The 18,095-nt window shown below is 44.2% G+C and overlaps 1 protein-coding gene across 4 annotated transcripts in view; it reads left to right on the forward strand.

Annotated features, from left to right (window-relative positions):
• The first annotated feature begins 6,658 nt into the window (after window positions 1–6,658).
• B4GALT4 (beta-1,4-galactosyltransferase 4) overlaps window positions 6,659–18,095 on the forward strand; it is a 35,095-nt gene continuing 23,658 nt past the window's right edge. Inside the window, exons 1-2 of one of the 4 annotated variants that reach the window (XM_074927879.1) lie at window positions 6,705–6,774; window positions 9,316–9,480. The gene's annotated coding sequence lies outside the window, so the exon portion shown is untranslated. Of the gene's footprint in view, window positions 6,775–7,121; window positions 7,140–9,315; window positions 9,481–14,726; window positions 14,748–18,095 lie in introns of those variants that run through there. The other 3 variants (XM_074927871.1, XM_074927896.1, XM_074927888.1) reach the window with 3 other exon arrangements.

Consider the following 18,095-nt stretch of genomic DNA (forward strand, 5'->3'; position numbering starts at 1 on the left):
GACAATTCTGTGTGGGGATGCACCACTTAAAAGTCTTACCCTGAGAACCTGGTAACTCAGGCCAGTAAGTCTATGATAAATGGGACAGAGCTGGCCTGACCAACCCTCTCCATTGTTGTGTTTTACTTTTAAAACGATGGTCTGGAAGTTACTCTGATAAAGTCTCATTGGCTTATCAGTGTGGTTGGGCTTGTTTCTGATGCAGAATTCTCCCTTATTCCTTGCCAGCATACCAGGGTCTGTCCCTCATACGTTCACTTTTTTTACTCCAGCCTCAGCAGTATCTTCAGATAATATTCATGTCTGTGACCTGGACCACAGCTGCCACGCTCTGAACAGACCGCATATGCCTGTCTTACTGCCCTCACACCTCAGCTTTGCTCATCCTTCTCCCCATAGCCACAGAAATGACCAGTGACAGCCCAGTTGTACCAGCAGACCGTGGCCATAGTCCTGTGTCTGCACCTCTGTAAATACACACCTTGTACTAGGAAATCTGCCAAGGCATTCACTTGTTCTGGATCAGCTGGAAAAAAGCCCAAACTAAAATGTGAAATCTTTCAAAAAATAAATTGTTCTTAACCTCAGTCCAGGTGTCGCTAAGGCCGGAGGCCCCTGCTCCAAGAGAAAGCTGCTCTCTGTGTAAAATATGCCCAGATCTTAGCTGATAGATCTGTGTGACAGGGCACAGTAAAGTAGGGAACAGAGGTCTGTGCTAATTCCACAGCGGGAAATTCCTCCTCAGCTGCAAGTCTGAACACCAGTTTAAGTCTGGATACATGCAGAAAAATCTTACAACTGCTATGCATTTTGACTCAGAGAAGTAACTTTGTGTTATTTGTAGAAGTTAGGCTAATGACAACAACTCCAGCTGGATGTTTTAAGGTTTACACACCTTCCTCCCTAGCATACTGCTTATAATGGTTAGGCATACAGAATTCAATGAAATCTGACGGAGACTTGGGCACCCCATCTTTTTCTTTCTCATTCTCACATGGAAATGAACCTGGGACAATTGCGGAGTGACGATTTATTCCCATGTATCCTTGATAACACTATTTCAGAAAAACCTTTCATTTATCTGCCAAGGTCCTTGTGGCACGTTGTATTTTTATCACTGAGTTCATCAGAGAGATATGTGAACATTTGGGTCCTTGCTCTCCTCATATTTGTAAAACAGCTGTAATCCAGACTGAGCTAAGGGAACTAGGACTGAGGAACAAGGAGCAGCTCAGGCAGAATGTGAAAGACGAGACCACCCTTGTTACGTTTTGTGAAATCCCCATAGTGTTTTAACTGATCCTTGTGTGGGACTTTATCATGTGAAACATGGATTTTACATCCATGAAAATCCCAGGAAAGTACAGAGGCTTGTGTTCAAAAAGATCTTTCCTCTCTGATTAAAAGTGTAACCACTTTTTTTTAGTGTAACCACTAAAGGGACTTTGACAAAACACTTGTCCTGAGTCATTGTACCACCACTTCCCTCACCGGCCAGTACACCAGCAAATGCTAACTGTAACTTCTTACACGCTCAGCCAGTAGCACACTTGATTTTGCCCGTCTTCACCTGTTCCTGTTTTCTTTTAACTCTCATTTCCTTTCTGGTATTTCAGGTTAATGCTCTTTTCGTCTGCTTCTCACTTCTGCCATACTTTGTGTCGGTTTTCCACTGTCCCTTAGAAGACATAAACCCTTTTTCTTTGTCACTCACTCTCCATCCTGTTTCAAATCCCTTTCCAGTCTTACCGATTTAACTCCTTCCTTTGTCCTTTTATCAAACACCCTCTCTATCCTTTTACTCCAGGGCTATTGCCCCACAGTCTATGGGACATAAATGGGTGTGACTCTGGACAGTCCTGTAAATTTACCTGTTACTTAACTCAGAGAGTCAAGGCCTTACCTCAGCAAAGCAAAGGCCTAATTTCTGTCTTGTGTATATGCATCCAGATGAGGTTGGGTACCACTAACAGTGTGGCTGTAGCGACATGAAATTCAGCATGAACCAACCACTTGAATGTCCACCAGTCCACCATCCCCACCAGGGATGACTTTTGAAGTCCTCTCTAAGCTCCTGGCTACTGACACCACGCTATTACCGGCACCTGGCCCACGTTAAAGTGAGCTCTGCTTGGCTGACTTGCACAAGTCATCACCACCAGGGCATATTTCCATGGAAGTTATTCTGTGCTGCAGAATGTTTACTTGGTGTGTGCTAGAATTGAGCCCCAGGGTTTAAAATAGGGTGTAGCTGAATAAGACACAGTAAAAACAGGAGCACAGAACTCAGGGTTTAACACAGCTATATTAACACTCTTACAGAGAATACTAGTGTCATGGGGATCATGAGTCACTGATGTCTAAAAACATGAGGTGGAACTTCCTCTTGTGCCTGCACAAGCACCGGCTGGATTTTGCACACAAACCACGGCCTGGGAAGTCAAACCTCCCTTCCAAAAGTTCCTCTGTATCACATCTTCATGCAAGAAAGTGTCTCTGCTGTTGTTCACCTTTCGAGGCCACATTGCATCAGGCAAGCAGCTTTCATCCAAAAGATTTCTCAGGTAAAGGCTTGCGTTTAAACTGTGAGCCTGAAGAATGGAGACAAAAAAAGAAAGGCTGCTTTCACACTTGCTGCGGGAAAGAGCATCTGATGTGGACTTTGTGTCTGCATCCGGGAAAATGGTGCTTTCATACATCTTCTACAAGTTGTGTTATGGAACAATTTTACTTCAGGTCACTGATGTTTATGTGAATAGGAAACCAACCTGCAGGGCCTTAAAATCTATTCAAGCTCAGCAGATTGCTAGCAGAAACAGACCTGAATGACCCATGTTCTGATTCTGTTTGCTCAGAAATTCCGATATTTCTGACACTGTATTGAGATAAACTACATCCAGGATTGCTTCGCTGGTAAATTTTTAGTAGCGCTAAGAACCTGGTATGCATTTGCTTTCTGAGGGAAACCATTTATGCTGTGCTAAGGAAACTGATGAGGTATTAGGTCTTCTGTCTGATATCACGGCCTCTTCCTGGACAGGAAAAAAAAGTCCTTTCATCACCTCAATGTAATAATGTTTCTCAATATGCCCTATACTCTGTATCCTTCTCTAAACTGGAGATGTAGCATTCTACTGAGATACCTACTGCTAAGTTTACAGATAATTATTTATTAGATGGCATTATTTCCACAACTAATGATCTTTGTCTTTTTCAAAGATTTCAAAAATATCATTTTACCCTTTGAAAACCTTGAGTCACTGGGACATCTGGGGAAAAAAATAGCTTGTACTAGATTTGCATGTGGTGTGGGGCCCAGTGATACATGGCTGATATTCTGGGTAGCTTAAATGCAGTTCTTCTCGTATTCTACAAGTGGGATTAAAATCAACAGCTAAAGATCTCACCTAGGACAACCTGAATTTTCGAGGTAAGAGAAAACGTAAGGTTTTGCTTAATAAACGATTAAAGATAAATCACTGAAGGAGACCCCAGCCTCAGGACCTTTCTCAATACAGACTCTGTTCCTGGGAGATCCACAGGAGGGTTGTATTTTTTGGAACAAGCATAACATTTACTCCAGAGGAAAAAAACCTGATTAAAGAAAGAATGTTAAATTTGCCAGATAACAATGCTTGTGGAGGAAAACGTGAAGAGGGACTTTTATGCAAGTGTAGCCATAGTTTGTATCAGTTTAGCAGTGTTCCATGGGCCATAAATGGAGTTAATTGCTGCTCTGCGTGCATTCTTTCCCACCTCCCCTGCACTGCCTTAACTGCAAGGGCTCTTTCTACCCCTGTAACATAGTAATCCCGATACCTCCGAGTCTACACACCGCTTGCAGATCCTCTGCACATCCCGATTCACTTCAAGCATCTTCACACATTCCTTTGGCCTCTCTTCTCTCCCCTCATCCATCCTGTGAGACCACCACCATAAGAGCTTCGTGTCTCACCGTTTGCTTACCTGTTTTTGTTGGCCTGTAGGATGAATGAGAATGTGATTTGCTGTGTGCGTTGGGACTTAAGATACATGCTGATTAAATCTGCGGTATGCCTGTGGACTGACAAGCCAGATAATGCCAACACACTCTTGGCTGGGTCAAACGATGACTAATGCTCTCTGTCACTCTGTCAGCAGAGTGTCTTCTGTATCTATAGCTCTGATTCTCACAGCACTAATAGAAACTTGCTATTTTTGAGACAGATGCTGCTTTGACAGGTTTGATTACAATCAGCAAGTAGCATCTGGATTTGCAAATACATAATAATATAAAACTCAACTAAAACTATCAATAGGTGTGACTGATACCATTGGAAAGGTGATCACTCATACAGGTTTTCTATCATATATCTTTTAATTTTGGATTATCAAAATCCTTTGCTATTTACAAACTGAAGGAATGTCCAACTATCCTTCATTCTCCCTCCAAATCAATTTCTGACAGTTTCAGTGAAGGGTTTTTGGTTTTTTTTTTCTCGCAAAAACATTTGCAACATTTTGCTTTGTTTAATTTTTTATGCTTTTAAACAGAAGTTTTCTCCTCTCTGGTTCTTTTAACAGTAGTGATTTCTTACCACAAGAGAAGATTAATTTTGCCTTTTTCTTTCAGGGCTTTTTTAGTGCTTGACAGCAGATCCCTCTTCGGTGCAACTTTATGAGGTCTGGGTGGAGTATTCCAGGTCCTGACAGGCAGGTGTGCAGGCTTACCCTAGAGCCAGCTGGACTCAGCAGGACAGTACCATGGTCATCCCTGCTGCCCCCCCCTTTTGCTTCTCTTGCCATTATGGGTGAAACGGCTTTGCTATTTTGACCAAATAATTTTAAATAATTGTTCCCTTTTTTTGCGGGTAAGGGCAGGTACACTGGAAAGTTTTGCATGGAGTAACAAACAATGTTACATGATGGCAATAGGGACTTTGCTTAATTCATATGGTGATCCGATTTGTACTGCAGGCAATCATACCTTTAATATTGAGGCTTTTCTCAAATCTTAAGAAAACTTACTAGTAACATATAAACACTTTCAGCCATCTGCACGTGGGCATGCACACTTGAAGGGGTTTTGTTTGCACTGTCAGCATTTGACACAAAAAGCCCTTTTGTGATTGGATTTACGATTAAGGAAGGAGAACACCTTTCTCTGTGCTGTGCAGTTAGGTGATGGAAGCAGGCATCTTCAGTTCTGATTTCTGAGATTCTGAGATCTCCTGCCAAGCCCCACTTAATTTTGCTGTAAATAAGTGCTAAATATAATACATTCTGAGAGGAAGCCAAATGCTCAACTTTTGACAAGTACCAAGCAACACAAATGCTGTGATGCCCACAACTCTCAAAACACCCCTGCAGCTCCCAGAAGCCTTCTGCATCCCCGCCAACAGCGAGACCTGGCAGCGCTCTGGCACCCAGCCACAAACACCCTGGCCGGGCTGAGCTGCCGGCACCATCTGACCTCTGCTGATAAACTCAGGCCTGCCGAGTTTGCTCTGCAAACATAAAGCAAGGAGACGGAGAAGGCCGGCATGGCCCACTACTCCCACACCTGCTGAGGAGCTGCCATGGCTTGGGGTGGCACACATCTGCCATAGTGGAGGTCCATTGGGAGGGGAGGGAGGGAGGGAGGGAGGGAGGGAGGGAGAGAAGGAAGGAAGGAAGGAAGGAAGGAAGGAAGGAAGGAAGGAAGGAAGGAAGGAAGGAAGGAAGGAAGGAAGGAAGGAAGGAAGGAAGGAAGGAAGGAAGGAAGGAAGGAAGGAAGGAAGGAAGGAAGGAAGGAAGGAAGGAAGGAAGGAAGGAAGGAAGGAAGGAAGGAAGGAAGGAAGGAAGAAGGGAGGAAGGAGGGAAGGAGGGAGGGAGGGAGGGAGGGAGGGAGGAAGGGAGGAAGGAAGGAAGGAAGGAAGGAAGGAAGGAAGGAAGGAAGGAAGGAAGGAAGGAAGGAAGGAAGGAAGGAAGGAAGGAAGGAGGAAGGAGGGAGGAAGGAAGGAAGGAAGGAAGGAAGGAAGGAAGGAAGGAAGGAAGGAAGGAAGGAAGGAAGGAGGGAGGAAGGAGGGAGGAAGGAAGGAAGGAAGGAAGGAAGGAAGGAAGGAAGGAAGGAAGGAAGGAAGGAAGGAAGGAGGAAGGAGGGAGGAAGGAAGGAAGGAAGGAAGGAAGGAAGGAAGGAAGGAAGGAAGGAAGGAAGGAAGGAAGGAAGGAAGGAAGGAAGGAAGGAAGGAAGGAAGGAAGAAGGAGGGAGGGAGGAAGGAAGAAGGAGGGAGGAAGGAAGGAAGGAAGGAAGGAAGGAAGGAAGGAAGGAAGGAAGGAAGGAAGGAAGGAAGGAAGGAAGGAAGGAAGGAAGGAAGGAAGGAAGGAAGGAAGGAAGGAGGAAGGGAGGAAGGAGGGAAGGAGGGAGGGAGGGAGGGAGGAAGGGAGGAAGGAAGGAAGGAAGGAAGGAAGGAAGGAAGGAAGGAAGGAAGGAAGGAAGGAAGGAAGGAAGGAAGGAAGGAAGGAAGGAAGGAAGGAAGGAAGGAAGGAGGGAAGGAAGGAAGGAGGGAAGGAGGGAAAGAGGCCCATCCGCCCCCGCCCGGCCCCGCCGCCTCAGCCCGATCCCGCCCCCACGCGCTCCCCCGGCCAGCGCTGGGCGGGCGCGCGCGCTCGCCCCGCCCCCGGCACGCGGCGGCGGGTGGTGAGGGGGGGGTTGGATCGCGGCAGGGCGCCTGCGCGCGGGGAGGCGGGAGAGAGGGGGCCGGTTGTTCGGGAGCGCGCGGCGTGTCCGTGAGCGCGGCCGGCGGCGTGGGCCGCGTGAGTAACGGGAGTGGGTGACCACACGGGGCGTGCAGGGCCAGGGGCTGCCGGGGGTGAGGGAGGGCCTGCCCCCCGCCGCGGCGAGCGAGCGGGCCGGCGGAGAGCGGCGGCGGTGAGAGGGTGGAAGGGTGTTGGGACCGGGGTAAATTGTGGAGGAAGGGGGCAATGAGCGGTGGGGATAACTAGTTTCCAGGCGGTGTTTTAGTTTTAAATCCCTCGTGAACGAACGAAAGGGGGGGTATTTAATTGTGCCTCTTGCTTGGAGCGTCTGGTATGTGGAGAAAACTTCAGCTCGCCTTCTGCTGCTTATCCCTTCCAGGCTGTCCCCGGTCCATACCCCTCTGCAAGGAACTCTGATGAGCGTAAGGAGCAGGGCTTGGGGATGGGGTCCTGTGAATGAGTCTGCCAGTATATAATTTCATTGTGGTGAATATATCGTTACTGGTAGAACTGGGAACAGTTAGATATCTAACCATTATATACCAGGTGGCGTTGGGCTCAGGGTTCATAGGTCAGGAGGACGGATGTAGTGCATCAGTGTTTTCATTTTAATGAGAGCTTTTCAGTGGTTTTGTGGTAAATTCAGTACTGGTTATTCTCTCCATTTCACATATGGAGAAACTGGAGCACAGGCAAGCGGTGCTGTTCACTAAAATTTTTCTCCCTGATGAGACAAACTTCTCTCATTGCTCTAGATGTTATTTTGGAGGAGCCAGAACAGGGATCAGAGGGCTTGAGAGAGACTTGCAGAGGTTCATGCACAGCTTCACCTCGTTTGGTGAAAATGGTGATGATGGAAATGTGTTTGCGGGTCTTGAGGGGAAGCAGAAGTGAGGCTACTGGTGAGAATATTTGAGAAAGTTTGGTTTCCGAGTCACAATATGTTTAAAGTATAGCTCTGATATGGTTAGAAACCTTGCAGGCTTCAGATTTTCACAGCGCTATGGTAGTAATAGTCAAAAAGGAGAATACATATAGTCAGATTCTTACTAATACCTGCTTTTCTCAACAAGTTAACAATGGAGATCTCTTGTGGATTTAACATTCTTTTTACCTTGTCACTTAACAAATAAGAAGTCAGTTTGGAACAGCTCAGTATTTAACAGAGAAGATTAAAGAAAGGTGGAAGTTTGATGTCATTGAGATGATGTAATTAAAAAACCCCTGAAGATATAATCTTTAGCATCTGTCTACATTCTTTAAATATTTACACTTCTTATCAGTAAGGTTGGTGCTTAAGTGAGATGCTCTTCTCTGAAGATTTTTTTTTTCTCTGCAACTCAGTGATGGTTCTGTAAGTCTTCAGCCGTTAGTTACAAATACTCTTATTAAATTTAGAATGCTGAAAAGCATGGCTTCAGGGTTTTGTGTTATTCTCTGTCACTATTCAACTTGGATAATGTTTCATGAACCTTAACACTGTGAAGTATATCATCTTTCATACAAGATACTGTTACTGTAAATGAGTTTTCTTAACAAACACTGTCTTTAAGTATCTTGTTTCTCATTTATGTAGGTATTTCCTTGTGATTTTTGTAACAGCTGTATTTCATTTTCGCAAATACTTCTCAGTTGGAAGTAAGGAATTTGTTACTTCAATTTTGGAAGGCTTGGGTTTTTCTTTTTCTCTCTGGTTTGAGTTGCCACGTTCTTATCTTTTAAATAATATGTAGGGAGAAGTAGAGATTGAGGGCTGCTTGATTTGTGTTTTTTATTATGTGATCCTAAATCGAAGTTGCATGAATGACTTTGGTGAACTTGAGTTTTGCTAGTTTGAAGGTTGTATGTCTGTGGATTCTGAAGTCTTGTGGAATGACTGCCTGCTTTGATGCAAGAGTTCAATTAAAAACTTTCTTGTTTAGGCAAATATGTAGTCCAAAAGACACCCAATGGATGTGCAACTGGACTAGCCATTTTTTGTTTCAGAGATGTGGGGTTTTTTGTGCTGTGTGTAACAGGGACCTTGAAAATACTGTAAAACAATGGGAGACAGCTTCCATCGCTTTTTTCTTTATAGTTTTTAACATATTTAGGGGTTTTGGTAATTATTGTGTCTACATGCTTTTTCTTCTGCTGGAAGTGCTATGCCACACCTACAAGTAACATGCCTTACAGGTATGATTGTGTCATCGTAGTGTCCTTAAATCTTTTTTTTTTAGCATATATGCAGTGCTGTTGCAGAGATCGTCAACTGGGTAACATTTGTCAGGCAGTGAATAGTGGGATCAAGTTACATTATAATTCAAATAATCCTTTTAAACTGATACCATGATGATTTAAATGTATGCAACTCTAAACAACAACAAAATTTTCAGTTCTGATGTTGCTGGGGCGTCTGCAGCGCTAATCTTGTGTCCCCCTCAGTCTTCAGTCCTGTTGTTGACTCTGAACTCTTGCAGCTAATCGTATTCATCAGTGAGATGGAGAGGGATAATACCTGCACAGAAATGAGAAGTGAAGGGTTATAAAGGAACCACTTCCTCTACTCTGCTTCTGAGTTAAGTGTCATCCCCTTCTACCTTCTCCCTTTTTCCTCAGAAGGGCTAGAGCCTGGCTGCTGTTCAGGTGAGGAGGAGGAGGAGGGTTGCAGAGGCACAGGAGCTCTTCAACCATGAGGGAGTAGGAGAGGAGGAGGCCACACCACAGCTCACCTTTAGTTCTCCACACTCCCCAGCAAGATCTGATGAGGTGGGGAAAACACAGGTTAGTAACTGGGTGTGAGGAAGAGTGATATGCTACCATCTCCCACTGCCTGAAATTTTACTGAGCTTCTTGTCCAAAAAGCTTAATAGTATTCTGATTCTCGGGGGGTGGGTGGGTATGTTTTTAGAATTACTTCCACAAGCATTTGATTAAAATTGCTTGTTGCTGGGTTGAACTAGAATTATTGGAACAGTTTTGAATTCTGTCAAACGCTGTTCTAGGCCATGATACTTCAAAAAGATGGGCGTTAGAGCTCTTAAATTGTATGTTTGAAACTTTTCTCCTGCATAAAAATCCACCTGCAGATTGGATGAAAATTTGCATAGTTCTAAATTGTGTTCTAACATGGAAAAGGTTCTGTACATTTAATAGCTTAACAAAATCATGACATCTGTGTAGTGTCTTGATGGGTGTCTTTGCAGTATGCACTGACAACTTGTAATCCTTACTAAGACTGGAAAAAAAAAAGTAAAATCTATTCTTGCTTAAGGAAGCTTTGACTGGAATGTCTTTGGTGCAGTTCTCATGCTGAAGTACCTCCATGAGAAACAAATAATGGGATTCTGTTCTTAGTTATGCATTCATAATAAATGTACAACTGTATTAGTTTTAATTTTCTTACAACTTTGTAGGTAGTTGTAAATTGAAAATTATAAATTATCTAAGATTATAGACCTGTGGCTACTTACCTGAACTTTTGTCCTGTATTGCTTTAGCTATCTGTGGTTGACCCCTTGGTTTAAAAAAACTAATTGTGAAGTATTTAAAGCTAAAATAAGAATGTGCACTGGTTTAATACAGTATTTTTCTCAGATGGTTTTTTTGTGCAGGAGAAAGGCGAGTGAGGAATTTGGCCAGAAATGTGTTGAGGTTTGTTTTTTGTTTGTGGGGTTTTTTTTTAATTATTTTGACTTTTGTAAAGTGGCAAGTTCTCTGACATCTGGCATCCACTCCAGCAAGGCGGCAGCTGCCAGAAAAATAGAGGGTATTGCAGAGTTGAATCATGACCTTAGTTTTCCATTATACATGAGATTCCTGTGTTCACAGAAATCTGTTTTACCATGTGCTTTTTCAAGATATTCCACTGACCTTGGGGGGAAGATGTTTGAAGTTGTGCTGTGTTTTTTTAACAGATACTTTCTGTGGTAAGCAGTGAGGTAGTTGCAGGGTGTGCCAGTACTGTTCTCTGTATGCTTCGCTCTGTCTCTGACTGTACCCTGACAGTGCTGTCTTTTACAGTGAGGTCAGTGGCTCAGCTGTAGTTGTGTAACAAGAGAGGCCATTCATAAATGTGTATCTTGGCCTGGAGATGTTAGATTGCATTTCCTAGCATAAAATCAGGGTTCATTATCTCTTAGGAAAATGAAAACTGTATGGGAGTATTGGAGTAGCACCCGCTCAGTTGGCCTGTGCTTGATGATGATATTGGGTCATTTGCAGCAAAGGCTCCGTACTTGCTTTGTAGAGGAAGCATAAGCTTTTCCTTTGGTAACTCAGAAATCTTAATGTGATGTTTTAGGCGCTGAGTATGTGCCAAGAGTTGGTCCTCTTTTTTTTTTTTAAGTGAAACATGACTATATAAAAATGTCTGCTGGTTGCTTACCAGATTGCTTGGAAATGTTGAAAGTAGCTGTATATCCACTATCTAATATTTGAGAAAAATGTAAAGTGCTGGAACAAGAGTGATGCTAAAGCCAAGATTCCTCTAGGGCCCTGTATTAAGTGAAAACATCAACTGAAATTTCTTCTGCATTGGTGAAATTGTCTCAAGTTTGTCCACCTGAAGATAGATTTGCATAGCTATGGTTATGCCCTGTAGCGATGACTGTCTAGATGAACAGTCAGAAAGTGGCAGTCAGTTAATCTGAGGTGGTAGAAGTGTGTAGTTACTATTCTGAATGTCAGTAGAGGACAGTGAACACACATGTGGTGCTGTGGCTGGAGGTTCAGGGTGGAGAGGACTCTGTCACCTGGGTGTAGAAGACAGAAAAAATTACATGCATTCTGCGTTAATCTGTATGAGTAATCATTAAGAAGCTATGCATCTCAAGCGATGTACTGCATCTTTTAAACCAGTTTTAAGTCGGTATTTCACGTCAGCTAATGGAATGCTGTATGGAGTGCAGGTGGCAAGGTGGTGGTGCAGGGGTGGCCTCTGTGACAAGAGGCCAGAGGTTGAACCCGTGCTGAACACAGCCAGTTCTAGCCAGCCCTGAAACCCGCCAAGGCTGAGCCCACCACCTGAGCTGGTGGTGCCTCGGGGAAAATGTATTTAAGAAAGGGCAAAATGCTGCATAGCAGCTGTAAGGTGAGGTAACCAAACAAAAAAAAGTGAGACACAGCTTCATGAATGCCAAGGTCGGAGGAGGAGGAGGAGGCATTCCTGGTGTGGAGCAGATCTCTACCCACCCTACGGCCTGTGGAGGGGAGCACGCTGAGCAGATACCACCCTGCAGCCCATGGAGAACCCCACGGCGCAGCGGGCGGGCATGTCCTGGAGGAAGCTGCAGCCCGTGCAGAGCCCATGCTGGAGCAGGCTCCTGGCAGGGACTGCAGCCTGTGGGCAGGAGCAGGAGCCATGACCCATGGAAAGGGCCCATGCTGGAGCAGTTCGTGAAGGACTGTACGCTGTGGGAAGGACCCGCACTGAAGCAGGAGAAGAATGTGAGGAGGAGGAAGGAATAGCAGAGAGGAGCTGTTATGGACTGACCCCTGTTCCCCATCCCCCTGCACTGATGTGGGGTGGGGAGTAGAGGAGCTGGGAATGAAGGAGTGAAGCTGAACCTGGGAAGAAGCAAGTGTAGGGCAAATGTAGTTTTTGTCTCTCACCATCCTACTCTTATTTTTTAATTGGCAAAAATGAATTTTACCCAGGTCAAATCTATCTTGCCTGTGATGGTAATAGGTAAGTGATCTCCCTATCTTTATCTTGACCCATGAGCTTTTCCATCTTATTCTCTCCCCCTGTCCTTTTGGGGAGGGGGGATGTGAGAGTGTGGCTGGGTGGGTGTCTGGCAACCAGAAAATCAGTGACACCTATTCAGGGGACAAGGGACTTCACGCATAGCAGTGCTCAGGGACTTCTGCTTCTGTCCAGGGCATTCCCTGTGGAGCAAGTTGTTCAGCTCTGATCCTAAACCAAACCAGGTTGGAACACAGGAATAGCACTCCTTGTCTGGGGTAACGGTGGGTGGAAGAGCAATAGTGTCCAATTATAGGGATACGTGAGACACTGAGATGCTTCTATTTTCTTCTCGGCCCTGCATGTCAGTTAAAGGTGGATGGAGAGTTCTCTTTTAGCACTTTTCTGCTATGATGTTCCTTTTGCATGAAATTGATTTATTGTATTTGCCTGCCAAGCTCTCCCTCCATTACATCTGTTGCAGTCACTTCTTCTGTGATGCACAGATGCATCAATAAGTGATGTAAGCTAAGTATCTAGGTTATTTCCTGATGTGTTACAGATTCTTTATCTGTAATTCAGGGAGTTGGAGCTGCCAGTACTTTTGTTCTTTTACACTGACTATCAAGCAGTTATCAAGTAATAAATAAGAGTGTGGAGCTAGCACATCTGTTTGTATGCTTAACACATCTGGAATGTTTTAGCTGGCACGGACTTAATCTAATCAGGCCCCACAAATACACCTTGGTCTGTTTTTTTTTTTTTTTAACTCATACATTTCCTCTTTAAAACTGTCTGGTTGGAGACAGTTTGTAGAATGTTATTGCCTCAAAATGTATATTATCATCCTCCTAAAATAACCATTTCTGTTGCACTGTAAGCTGAGCTACTGTTTTTCTGCTGGTAGTTGTACAAGGTCTTCTGACCTTTTTCAGTGGGGAGGGTAGACAGAGGATCATGGGAGGTTACCAGAAATACTGCTTGCCTCCTGCTCTGGCTAACCCCATGTTTGCATGAAAACTGATGTTGGTGCAGAGAAAGCATAGTTTGGGGACTGGAGCAGAGAGGAAGGGGAGACAAGTGACAGTTGAGATCCAGGCTGGACTGACTTCTGTGACTGACTAGTTAAACCACACAGTAGGCCTAAAGGTTTTTTTCTACGCTACTGAATGTCTGAAATAAGGAAGTTTTTCCCAAAAACTCTTGTGCAGTTCTAATAATAAATAAGACCTTTGTGGCACAGAGGCGGCTTACTGGAGAGGCTTTGAAATATCTACCAGCTTGGAATGTACGTGTTGCACAAAGAGTTTAAACAGGTTTGAGTTACAGGATATTAACACCTGTCATGAGGCTGTACCTATCCTTTCTCTCCCACCTTTAATACAATCCGTCTTAACTGTGTACCCTGTGTGTACTCAGGCTTCATCCTTTCTATGGTGTTTTGGCATTATCAGTGTGTTGACTGGAAGCATGAGAAAATCCCACCCCTGACCTGACGCAGGTGTGCTCATAAATTTCCCTAATGTAGGTGTAACTCTACTGAAGGAAATCTGTTTGTCAGCTTGATATACAGTGGCTAGGGAGGAGGCTTAGGTAGTTTTGCAGCAAAACTGTTCCTGGCAGCTGTGTGCACGGCTGACATTGCCCTGCTGCTGCCCTGGTAGCACCCCAGATGGGCAAAGTGGAGAAGAGACATGTCGGTTGATTCCACCCTGCTGAGTCCATGAGGTTGCTAGAGGAGTGTTATGGGGCAGAGGGGTAGAAAAAGCACCAGTGAGGGACAACCTTGTAATAAGGTTACATGTTGTGAAAAGACTGGTCAATAAGCCAGGCATAAAGTACATGCTTCTGCCCATGGTGGCACTGTCACCAGCAGGTATGTCGGGGTGGTAATGGAGAGGAGTGTGGTGAGAGTATCTGGTCTCCTTCACAGATATGGACAAGAGGGTGGGCAGCTTGACCTATGTAAGAAGGATGGCATCTCTAACTGAAAAATCTCCAAATGGAGCAGATACTTAAAGGGTTCCAAGAGAAATTGTGGTTTGCTTTTAGGAGCAAAGGCTTGAGCCTTTTGCTTCTAATGGGATGGTTTGTTATAGTAGTTATTTGGATGCAGTATTGCTTCTGGCACAGCACTCTGTCAAGAGATGTCTGCGTGCCCCCGTGCTGGTTCCGCTGTGCTAGGGAGAAGGGAGAGAGGCAGTCTGCCATCCCACACTGGGACACGAGCCGAGGGAGGAGCGTGTGGGACGGCACTAGGGAGCCTTTTAGGGCTGGGGAAAAGCGGGATGTGTTCGCTCTTTTTTTTTTTTTTTTCAGTCATCTTGCGAGTTTTGACCTGACTGTTTCCTGCGGCATGTGAGAGGTAACACAGATCTCTTTATGGTGTGGGGTTTCCTGGATGAAAAGTGTCTGCTGCTTGCGTAGTGTGTTCCATACTTGTTGGAGCGGCTGCTCTACAGGAAGGAGGGATGTGGCAGCAGCAGTGAGTGGTTTAATGTGCTCGCCTCATTTGGCGTGAAATCGTGAGAAGTGGAAAGCTGTTTGTCTGAGGATTGGGTTTCTTTTGTTTGTTTTTTTTTTAATAGCCCATGACTTCACCATTTCTGAGTGCAGTTGGTGTGTTTTTTAATAGGAAGACTTAATAGGATTATAAGTGTTGTATAAAAGAGGTGTTAAAAACTGTTAGCTTAATGCCCTGCTATAAACCTGGTCTGCTGAAAAGAAGGAAATACCTGTGAAAGAGACTTGTAAAACTTGAGGACATGAACTGTCTTGCACAGATGACTGTACAGCAATCAGCTTTTCTTTCTACCTTGTCAGTTGTAAAGAATTTAATTCTTTCTTGGGGGGTTTAATGAAGATTGCTGTACTTCTTCGTGATAGTCCCAGAGCAAACTCATTACTGCTTTTGATTTTGGCCTAGATAAAATACCAAATAAAATACTGCATAGTACAGAGCTGATAAATGCAGTCCCAAGGAACTCTTTCATGGTTCATTTCCTGCTTGAACTTAGGAGGGTTTTTAAAGTTAGGTTAAAGGTAATCATTTTTGCGGCTGAAACTTTTTTGCTGTCTGTGGAATTTGTACGTGAGCTTGAGGAGGTTGCAGGGGCTTCTGGAAAATCCAGCATGATAGGAAATGTGTCCTTACTGGGCAGTGTGAAATGGGTAGAGTCAGAAAGTTACTTTGTGTACATTACAAATTAATTTTCCATTCATTAGATGAAAGTATCTCTCTGAAACTGTCCTGTAGATGTTCCACACAGGGTGAATTGTTTTAAATACAACCCCCTGAAAAATTTAGGCAGCGTGTTCTCATGATTATTTATACTGTTAGACATAACCTTTTTGATAAGTAATCATGTGAATCTGAGCTTTAGCATAGTTATAATGACAATTTTCATCAAAAATGTCAGGCAAAATAAGTGTTTGGAAAGTAATGAGTTTTAATGAACTCCAATTTTGTTTATAATGTTACTTTCCTTCACTAATATCTAGATCAGGGCTACCAGTAATCAGTCTTCCTGGTGATATTGTTGTCGTCTGTCTAGGAATTTTGCTTAGATGAAAAAGAACAGCCTTTAGAATATCTGGATATCTCTGAGCTTGGTAATGCTGGTGGCTTCAGTCAGGCTGCTAGGCAAATGGGTACATTGACCCTGCAGCCCTTACATGGGGAATCAGCTTGTATGTATGTTGCTTGCTTGCTCTGTTCTTGCACAGTGTGTTAGACTCCAGTGCATGTGTTTTGCTGTCAGGAAAACCCTGAATGAAAATGGATGGGGTTCTGATCTTCCTAGTTTGCTTCAGAAGAAGTCTTGTCTGTGCTGGAACCTTGCTTACTATTTTGGGTTTCCTGTATGGAGAGAAGCAAGTTAGGGCTTCATGTTCATGGAGGAGTCATGCAGCGCTGTGTTTCTGATCAGTTCCTACAGGTAGCCTGTGGAACCTTGGTGCAAGCAAGTAGGGTTTGGCATATGTTTCAAAAAACGTAGCAGGCTACAGGACCTGAGTTGGCAGAGAAGCTGCTGAGCGCAGGGACAGTTACTGGTACAGATATGATGTTGGGGAACACAGATCATGCAGTATTTATGTGCCTCAGTATGATCATGGATATCTTTAGAAGTGTGTTTGCAGTGTCGTGTCTAAGTAGGAGTAGGTCTACCATATAGATGGAGACCTTTCTCGTTCTTCATTGATTTTTGGACTTCTGGCTGATGTCAAATTTGGATAACTATGGTTTTCTTCTGTTTGTTTTTTTCATGGATTTTGAAAAAATGGGGTTTTTTAACCTTGTAGCCTGAAGTGCTGTGCCCTTCTAGTCAGCTGTAACTTTCTAAACGGGATTTGGTTACGCTTCATTGAGACCTTATTTCTCAAGAGTTGAACTTTATGTTCATATGAAAGCTTCCTGGTATCTTTGAAGGTCAAATCTAGCTAGAGTCAGGTTTGAGAGCAATGAGAAGCATTTAATTGCATCACAGATGTTTTCCCACCCATATTTGAGGGTTAGTCACCCTGACTTATGAAGTATAGAAGAAAGAACTACGTTTCCAGCATCTTGAAGATTATTGTTTATAGCAGGATTTGTTTAGTATTGAATTTTTGTTTGAACTATTGTTTGCACATGTTTTAACGTCTGACTAGGTGGTCTTTTTTTCATCCACCAACCAATGTATCAGCCATGATTTAGGGATATCATAGATGACAAGAAGAGCTTCTGTAAGTACATAGGTAATAGAAGATGAGGGAAAATGTGGTGCCATTGCACAGTGAGGTGGGAGACTTGGTTATGCGGAATGTGGAAAAGGCTGAGCTACTGAATGCTCTCTTTGCCTCAGTCTTTACTAGCAAGACTGGGATTCAGGAATCCCAGAGACCAGGGCAAAAGGCTGGAGTAAGGAAGCTGTACCCTTGGTGGAAGAGGATTACATAAGAGGTCATGAAATAATTAAGCAAACTGGACATACATAGATCCATGGGCCATAATGGGATGCACCCATGAGTGCTGAGGGAGCTGACTCATGTCATTGCAAGGCCACTCTTGATAATCTTTGATTGATCATGGCAACTGGGAGAAGCACCTGAAGACTGGAGGAAAGCAAATGTCACTACTGGCTTCAGGAAGGGCAAGAAGTATGACCCAGGGAACTATAGGTCAGTCAGCCTCACCTTGATACCTTGGAAGGTGGTTGGAGCAGCTAATCCTGGAAGCCACTACCAGGCACATAAAGGACAAGAAAATAATCAAGAGTAGTCAGCATGGATTTGCTAAGGAGGAGTCATGCTTGACCAACTTGATAAACTTCTACAGCAAAAAGAGTGGCTTGGGAGATGAGGGGAGAGCCGTGGATGTTGTCTACCTGGACTTCAGGAATGCCTTTGCTCTCTCCTGTAAGATCTTCATAGACAAGCTGTTGATGTATGGACTGGATAAGCAGACAGTGAAGTGGATTGAAAACTGGCTGAACAGCTGGGCACAGAAATTTATTATCAGCAGCATGAAGACTAGCTGGAGGCCAATAACTAGTGGTGTACCGCAGGGGTCCAGTCCTGTTCAACATTGTTGTTAACAATGTGGATGATGGGGCAGAGCATGCCCTCAGCAAGTTTGCAGACTGGACAAATTGTGACGAGTGGCAGGTACACCAGAGGGTTGTGTTGCTCTAGCTGTGTGGGGACCACCCAGCTGAGAAGCAGCTTGACAGAA

The sequence above is a fragment of the Athene noctua genome, chromosome 1, assembly GCF_965140245.1.
Source record: "Athene noctua chromosome 1, bAthNoc1.hap1.1, whole genome shotgun sequence".
Taxonomy (NCBI): domain Eukaryota; kingdom Metazoa; phylum Chordata; class Aves; order Strigiformes; family Strigidae; genus Athene; species Athene noctua.